Below are 8,998 nucleotides of genomic sequence, written 5' to 3'. Positions count from 1 at the left end.
GTCCTGTTTTGTTTATACAACATAAGGGTGGGTGGGAGGGCCCAAGGACAATTCCATCTTGCACCTCTTTTTTCTTTTCTTTTTCTTTGCATCATGTGCTGATTGGGGAGGGTTTTTTTGGAAGGGACATCCTGCGTGACACTGCAGTGCCACTCCTAGATGGGCCCGGTGTTTGTGACGGCCACTAGGGTCGCTAATCTTACTCACACAGTCAGCTACCTCATTGCGCCTCTTTTTTTCTTTGCGTCATGTGCTGTTTGGGGAGGGTTTTTTGGAAGGGACATCCTGCGTGACACTGCAGTGCCACTCCTAGATGGGCCCGGTGTTTGTGTCGGCCACTAGGGTCGCTAATCTTACTCACACAGCTACCTCATTGCGCCTCTTTTTTTCTTTGCGTCATGTGCTGTTTGGGGAGGGTTTTTTGGAAGGGACATCCTGCGTGACACTGCAGTGCCACTCCTAGATGGGCCCGGTGTTTGTGTCGGCCACTAGGGTCGCTTATCTTACTCACACAGCGACCTCGGTGCAAATTTTAGGACTAAAAATAATATTGTGAGGTGTGAGGTATTCAGAATAGACTGAAAATGAGTGGAAATTATGGTTTTTGAGGTTAATAATACTTTGGGATCAAAATGACCCCCAAATTCTATGATTTAAGCTGTTTTTTAGTGTTTTTGGAAAAAAACACCCGAATCCAAAACACACCCGAATCCGACAAAAAAAATTCGGTGAGGTTTTGCCAAAACGCGTTCGAACCCAAAACACGGCCGCGGAACCGAACCCAAAACCAAAACACAAAACCCGAAAAATTTCCGGCGCTCATCTCTAGTTCAAACCAGTGTAACTCAGGGACGTGCAGTCAGGGGAGGCAGTGCCTCCCCTGTCATTAATGATTAAAATAATACAAAGCAGATACATATGACACATTCGGTGTCATATGTATCCACTTTATATTATTATAATCATTGTAGTCCATGTAATTAGTTTGGGAGGCACTAATAGCTAGTGCCTCCCGTAGCCAGTGGAAACGGGGACAAAGCAGGGGGCGGGGCCATGCGCTGGGCTGTAAAAGCCCATTCAAAAAGAAGGGGAATGCGGCGCTTATACAAGTGCCTCGCTGGCAGGGAAAGCACGCCCCTGCTAGCGAGGCACCGGTGATTGGACAGCGGATCCAGTGCTTGATCCGCTGGTCCAATCACATAGATGCGGGCAGGAGAAGCGACGAGACCCGTCAGGTATTGCTGCGGCGGCGCCGGGACGCCGAGATGCGGCGCTGACTAGAGCGGCACTGTCCTTGCTGCCGCTGCCGGACCGACGCCTGTCACACACAGGCAGGCAGAGCGGAAGACACAGTGCAGCAGGAGGGGGGGAGAGCGGAAGACATGGGGCGCACCAGCAGCGGTACAGGGTGGAGGGGGGAGAGCGGAACGGCAGATCTGTCTACTGTGTCCCCCCCTCCCCCTACTAACTAAAGTATGTGCCATGTCTCTCTCCTCCTCCTAACTAAAGTGTATGTCATGTCCCCCCCTAACTAAAGTGTTTGCCATGTCCCCCCCCTCCCCCTCCTAACTAAAGTGTATGTCATGTCCCCCCCTAACTAAAGTGTTTGCCACGTGTCCCCCCCTCCCCCTCCTAACTAAAGTGTGTCATGTCCCCCCCTAACTAAAGTGTTTGCCATGTCCCCCCTCCTCCCCCTCCTAACTAAAGTGTGTGCCATGTCCCCCCCTCCTAACTAAAGTGTGTCCCGTGTCCCCCCCTCTAACTAAAGTGTGTGCTGTGTCCCCCCTCCCCCTCCTAACTAAAGTGTGTGCTGTGTCCCCCCCCTAAATAAAGTGTGCGCCGTGTCCCGCCTCCCCCTACTAACTAAAGTGTGTGCCATACCCCCCCCTCCTAACTAAAGTGTGTGCCATACCCCCCCTCCTAACTAAAGTGTGTGTCGTGTCCCCCCCTCTAACTAAAGTGTGTGCCGTGTCCCCCCCCCTTTCCCTACTAACTAAAGTGTGTGTCATGTCCCCCCACCCCCTCCTAACTAAAGTGTGTGCCGTGTCCCCCCCCTCCCCCTACTAACTAAAGTATGTGTCATGTCCCCCCTCCTAACTAAAGTGTGTGTCGTGTGTCCCCCTCTAACTAAAGTGTGTGCCGTGTCCCCCCCTCCCCCTACTAACTAAAGTGTGTGCCATGTCCCCCCACCCCCTCCTAACTAAAGTGTGTGCCGTGTCCCCCCTCTAACTAAAGTGTGTGCCATGTCCCCCCCTCCCCCTCCTAGCTAAAGTGTGTGCCGTGTCCCCCGCTCTAGCTAAAGTGTGTGCCGTGTACCCCCCCTCTAACCAAAGTGTGTGACATGTACCCCCCCAGGCACATAAAGATGGGATCCAGACCCAGCCCACAGTCAAGAGCTTTGCCGGTGGTGAGCGGAAACCACACTATCAGCTCCGAGTCCTGTCCTGCACAATCACTGATAGAGACCCACGTGTGACAGACTGAAGAAGTGAGGAGGCACTGCACATATCTGGTAAGTGACGGTTGGGGGGATTTAGAGCATTTGTTTATTCTAATCAATTTTTTAGGCCCCTGTCCTCACCCTCCCTGTAACTCCCTCTTCAGTTCTACTGCCCTTACCCTCCCTGTAACTCGCCCCTCATGATCCCTCTAACTCCTTGTCAGCGTCCCTACCCTCACCCTTCCTCTAACACCCATGCACTTACTCTCCCTATAACACCCCAGTAGCGTCCATGCTCGCACCCTCCCTGTAACTCCCTCTCAGCATCCCTACCCTCACTTGCCCTCTAACTCCCCGTCAGCATCCCTGCCCTCACCCTCCCAGTATCTCCCCCCTCAGCGTCCCTGCCCTCACCCTCCCTGTATCTCCCCCTAAGCGTCCCTGCCCTCACCCTCCCTGTATCTCCCCCTCAGCGTCCCTGCCCTCACTCTCCCTGTATCTCCTCCTCAGCGTCCCTGCCCTCACTCTCCCTGTATCTCCCCTAAGCGTCCCTGCCCTCACCCTCCCCGTCAGCGTCCCTGCCCTCACCCTCCCTGTATCTCCCCCTAAGCGTCCCTGCCCTCACCCTCCCTGTATTTCCCCCTCAGCGTCCCTGCCCTCACCCTCCCCGTCAGCGTCCCTGCCCTCACTCTCCCTATATCTCCCCCTCAGCGTTCCTGCCTGCATACAGTGTAATGTGAATAAGATTGCGCTACAGTGTGGCGTAATTTGAATTGGAGGTACTGTTCTCAGGTGCTATTGTGTCCACGCCCCTTCCTTGGGAGACCACACCCCTCTTTTGTGATGCACGCTGTCCCTTTATGAGTTAAGGGAGGGAGGGCGCCGAACACCCTTGCACCGGCCCTGAGCGGCACCTACACTCTGGCCTTAACACACATCTCAAGTGAGAGAGGGGGCAGATGGAGATATATATGTGCCTCCCCAGCCAAAGACCTCACCGCACGTCACTGGTGTAACTTTAGGAAACTTAACACCACGTTAAGATCCCAAGGTGCCGCCGGAGGCACAAAAGGAGGCTGGATACGCAGCACTCCTTTTACAAACGTCTGAACTTCTGGTAGAGAAGCCAACTCTTTTTGAAAGAAAATGGATACGGCCGAAATCTGAACCTTAATGGAGCCTAAGTTTTAGGCCCAAATTCACTCCAGTTTGTAGGAAGTGAAGGAAACGGCCCAGATGGAATTCTTCCGTAGGAGCATTCCTGGCCTCACACCAGGAAACATATATTCGCCATATACGGTGATAATGTTAAGATGTCACGTTCTTCCTAGCCTTTATCAGCGTAGGAATGACCTCATCTGGAATGCCTTTTTCCGCTAGGATCCGGCGTTCAACCGCCATGCCGTCAAACGCAGCCGGGGTAAGTCTTGGAACAGACATGGGCCCTGTTGCAACAGGTCCTGCCTTAGAGGAAGAGGCCACGGATTTTCTGTAAGCATTTCCTGCAGATCCGGATACCAGATCCTTCGTGGCCAATTTGGAACAATGAGGATTGTTCTCACTCCTCCTTTTTCTTATTATTCTCAACCCTTGGGTATGAGAGGAAGAGGAGGAAATACATAGACTGACTGGAACACCCACGGTGTCACTAGGGCGTCTTCCGCTACTGCCTGAGGGTCTCTTGACCAGGCGCAATAACTCTGCAGCTTTTTGTTGAGGCGGGACGCCATCCTGTCTATCTGTGGCAGTCCCCACCGAATTGCAATCTGTGCGAAGACCTCCTGATGAAGTCTCCACTCTCCAGGACGTATGTCTGGTGAGGAAGTCTGCTTCCCAGTTGTTCACTTCCGGAATGAACACTGTTGACAGTGCTCTTACATGATTCTCCGCCCAGCGAAGAATTCTGGTGGCTTTCGCCATCGCCACTCTGCTTCTCGTGCCGCCTTGGCGGTTTACATGAGCTACTGCGGTGACGTTGTCTGACTGGATCAGAACCGATTGGTCGCGAAGAAAGGTCTCCGCTTGACGTAGGGCGTTGTATATGGCCCTTAGTTCCAATATGTTGATGTGAAGACAAGTCTCTTGACTTGACCAAAGACCTTGGAAATTTCTTCCCTGTGTGACTGCTCCCCAGCCTCGGAGGCTCGCGTCCGTGGTCACCAGGATCTAGTCCTGAATGCCGAATCTGCGGCCCTCTAGAAGGTGAGCACTCTGCAGCCACCACAGGAGAGATACCCTGGCCCTGGGGGATAGGGTGATCAACTGATGAATCTGTAGATGTGACCCGGACCACTTGTCCAGTAGGTCCCATTGGAAAGTCCTCGCATGGAACCTGCTGAAGGGAATGTTTTTCCCAGGACTCGAGTGCAGTGATGCACTGACACCTGTCTTGGTTTCAATAGGTCCCTGACTAGAGTCATGAGTTCCTGGGCCTTCTCTATCTGAAGGTAAACCCATTTCTGGTGTGTATCCAGAATCATACCCAAGAAGGGCAGGCGAGTTATAGAAACCAACTGTGACCTCGGGAAATTGAGAATCCAGCCGTGTTGCTGTGACACCTTCAGCAAAAGTGACACGCTGTTCAACAACTGCTCTTTTGATCTCGCCCTTATTAGGAGATCGTCCAAGTATGGGACAACTGTGACTCCTTGCTTGCGTAGGAGCACCATTATTTCCGCCAATCACCCTGAAATTGGTCATGACAATCCTGTACCGCAATTGTCAGGTACGCCTGATGGGGTGGATAAATGGGAACATGAAGGTATGCAGCCTTTATGTTTAGATACACCATCAAATCCCCCCCTTCCAGGCTGGCGATGATCGCTCTGGGCGATTCCACTTTAAATTTGAACCTTTTCCCGTATAGGTTCAGAGATTTTAGTTTTAAAAATAGGTCTGACCGAACCGTACGGTTTCGGGACTACAGCCAAGGTTGAGTCATATCGCCTTCCTTGTTGCAGGAGGGGAACCTTGAGCACCACCTGTTGGAGATACAATGTGTGAATTGTATTTAATATTATCTCCCTTCCTGGGGGAGAAGCCGGTAGGTCCAATAAGGAAAAACCGGCGAGGAGGCACCTTTCGAATTCCAGCTTGTAACCCTGAGAAACAATTTTTTATTGCCCCGGGAACCACCTGTGAGTGAACTCAGATGTGGCTGAAGAGTCGAAGACGTGCTCCCACTGGGGCGGACTCCCTTAGCGGAGCTCCAGCGTCATGCGTTGCATGTAGTAGAGGCTGGGGAGGACTTCTGTTCCTGGGAACTAGCTGTGCCCTGTACCCTTACCTCTGGTAAGAAAGGACGCACCTCGTACTTTCTTGTTATTCTGCGACCGAAAGGACTGCATTTGATAATGTCGTGCTTTCTTAGGCTGTGAGGGAATATAAGGCAAAAGATCAGAATTACCAACTATAGCTGTGGAGACCAGGTCCGAGAGCCCTTCTCCACACAATTCCTCAGCCTTGTAAGGTAAACCTTCCATATGTCTTTTAGTCGGCATCACCTGTCCATTGTATGTTCCACAGGACACTTCTAGCAGAAATCGACATAGCGTTGACTCTAGAACCCAGTAGACTAATGTCTCTTTGGGCATGTTTTATATATATTAGTGATGTGCACCGGAAATTTTTCGGGTTTTGTGTTTTGGTTTTGGATTCGGTTCCGCGGCCGTGTTTTGGATTCGGACGCGTTTTGGCAAAACCTCCCTGAAAAGTTTTTGTCGGATTCGGGTGTGTTTTGGATTCAGGTGTTTTTTTTACAAAAAACCCTCAAAAACAGCTTAAATCATAGAATTTGGGGGTCATTTTGATCCCATAGTATTATTAACCTCAATAACCATAATTTACATGCATTTTCAGTCTATTCTGAACACCTCACAATATTATATTTAGTCCTAAAATTTGCACCGAGGTCGCTGGATGGCTAAGCTAAGCGACACAAGTGGCCGACACAAACACCTGGCCCATCTAGGAGTGGCACTGCAGTGTCAGGCAGGATGGCACTTCAAAAAAATTGTCCCCAAACAGCACATGATGCAAAGAAAAAAAGAGGCGCACCAAGGTCGCTGTGTGACTAAGCTAAGCGACACAAGTGGCCGACACAAACACCAGGCCCATCTAGGAGTGGCACTGCAGTGTCAGGCAGGATGGCACTTCAAAAAAATTGTCCCCAAACAGCACATGATGCAAAGAAAAATGAAAGAAAAAAGAGGTGCAAGATGGAATTGTCCTTGGGCCCTCCCACCCACCCTTATGTTGTATAAACAGGACATGCACACTTTAACGAACCCATCATTTGAGCGACAGGGTCTGCCACACGACTGTGACTGAAATGACTGGTTGGTTTGGGCCCCCACCGAAAAAGAAGCAATCAATCTCTCCTTGCACAAACTGGCTCTACAGAGGCAAGATGTCCACCTCATCATCATCCTCCGATTCCTCACCCCTTTCACTGTGTACATCCCCCTCCTCACAGATTATTAATTCGTCCCCACTGGAATCCACCTTCTCAGATCCCTGTGTACTTTCTGGAGGCAATTGCTGGTGAATGTCTCCACGGAGGAATTGATTATAATTCATTTTGATGTACATCCTCTTCTCCACATTTTTTGGAAGTAACCTCGTACGCCGATTGCTGACAAGGTGAGCAGCTGCACTAAACACTCTTTCGGAGTACACACTGGAGGGAGGGCAACTTAGGTAGAATAAAGCCAGTTTGTGCAAGGGCCTCCAAATTGCCTCTTTTTCCTGCCAGTATACGTACGGACTGTCTGACGTGCCTACTTGGATGCGGTCACTCATATAATCCTCCACCATTCTTTCAATGGTGACAGAATCATATGCAGTGACAGTAGACGACATGTCAGTAATCGTTGCCAGGTCCTTCAGTCCGGACCAGATGTCAGCACTCGCTCCAGACTGCCCTGCATCACCGCCAGCGGGTGGGCTCGGAATTCTTAGCCTTTTCCTCGCACCCCCAGTTGCGGGAGAATGTGAAGGAGGAGATGTTGACGGGTCACGTTCCGCTTGACTTGACAATTTTCTCACCAGCAGGTCTTTGAACCTCTGCAGACTTGTGTCTGCCGGAAAGAGAGATACAAAGTAGGTTTTAAATCTAGGATCGAGCACGGTGGCCAAAATGTAGTGCTCTGATTTCAACAGATTGACCACCCGTGAATCCTGGCTAAGCGAATTAAGGGCTCCATCCACAAGTCCCACATGCCTAGCGGAATCGCTCTGTTTTAGCTCCTCCTTCAATGTCTCCAGCTTCTTCTGCAAAAGCCTGATGAGGGGAATGACCTGACTCAGGCTGGCAGTGTCTGAACTGACTTCACGTGTGGCAAGTTCAAAGGGTTGCAGAACCTTGCACAACGTTGAAATCATTCTCCACTGCGCTTGAGTCAGGTGCATTCCCCTTCCTTTGCCTATATCGTGGGCAGATGTATAGGCTTGAATGGCCTTTTGCTGCTCCTCCATCCTCTGAAGCATATAGAGGGTTGAATTCCACCTCGTTACCACCTCTTGCTTCAGATGATGGCAGGGCAGGTTCAGGACTGTTTGCTGGTGCTCCAGTCTTCGGCACGCGGTGCCTGAATGCCGAAAGTGGCCCGCAATTCTTCGGGCCACCGACAGCATCTCTTGCACGCCCCTGTCATTTTTTAAATAATTCTGCACCACCAAATTCAATGTATGTGCAAAACATGGGACGTGCTGGAATTTGCCCAGATGTAATGCACGCACAATATTGGTGGCGTTGTCCGATGTCACAAATCCCCAGGAGAGTCCAATTGGGGTAAGCCATTCTGCGATAATGTTCCTCAGTTTCCGTAAGAGGTTGTCAGCTGTGTGCCTCTTATGGAAAGCGGTGATACAAAGCGTAGCCTGCCTAGGAACTAGTTGGCGTTTGCGAGATGCTGCTACTGGTGCCGCCGCTGCTGTTCTTGCTGCGGGAGGCAATACATCTACCCAGTGGGCTGTCACAGTCATATAGTCCTGAGTCTGCCCTGCTCCACTTGTCCACATGTCCGTGGTTAAGTGGACATTGGGTACAACTGCATTTTTTAGGACACTGGTGACTCTTTTTCTGACGTCTGTGTACATTTTCGGTATCGCCTGCCTAGAGAAATGGAACCTAGATGGTATTTGGTACCGGGGACACAGTACCTCAAACAAGTCTCTAGTTGCCTGTGTATTAACGGTGGATACCGGAGCCACGTTTCTCACCACCCAGGCTGACAAGACCTGAGTTATCCGCTTTGCAGCAGGATGACTGCTGTGATATTTCATCTTCCTCGCAAAGGACTGTTGGACAGTCAATTGCTTACTGGAAGTAGTACAAGTTGTCTTCCGACTTCCCCTCTGGGATGACGATCGACTCCCAGCAGCAACAACAGCAGCGCCAGCAGCAGTAGGCATTACACTCAAGGATGCATCGGAGGAATCCCAGGCCGGAGAGGACTCGTCAGACTTGCCAGTGACATGGCCTGCAGGACTATTGGCTTTCCTGTGTAAGGTGGAAATTGACACTGAGGGAGTTAGTGGTGTGGTTTGCAGGAGCTT

General features: G+C 51.0%; 1 protein-coding gene across 2 annotated transcripts in view; it reads left to right on the top strand.

Annotated features, from left to right (window-relative positions):
* Positions 1 to 1,196: 1,196 nt before the first annotated feature.
* Positions 1,197 to 8,998, top strand: part of VIL1 (villin 1) — a 224,678-nt gene continuing 216,876 nt past the window's right edge. The window contains exons 1-2 of one of the 2 annotated variants that reach the window (XM_063933914.1): positions 1,197 to 1,235; positions 2,356 to 2,512. The gene's annotated coding sequence lies outside the window, so the exon portion shown is untranslated. Of the gene's footprint in view, positions 1,236 to 1,343; positions 1,474 to 2,355; positions 2,513 to 8,998 lie in introns of those variants that run through there. The other variant, XM_063933915.1, reaches the window with a different exon arrangement.

This window comes from Pseudophryne corroboree, chromosome 7, assembly GCF_028390025.1.
Source record: "Pseudophryne corroboree isolate aPseCor3 chromosome 7, aPseCor3.hap2, whole genome shotgun sequence".
NCBI lineage: Eukaryota > Metazoa > Chordata > Amphibia > Anura > Myobatrachidae > Pseudophryne > Pseudophryne corroboree.
The sequence above is the reverse complement of the archived record's forward strand: the minus strand, read 5'-3'. Positions and strand labels throughout refer to the sequence as shown.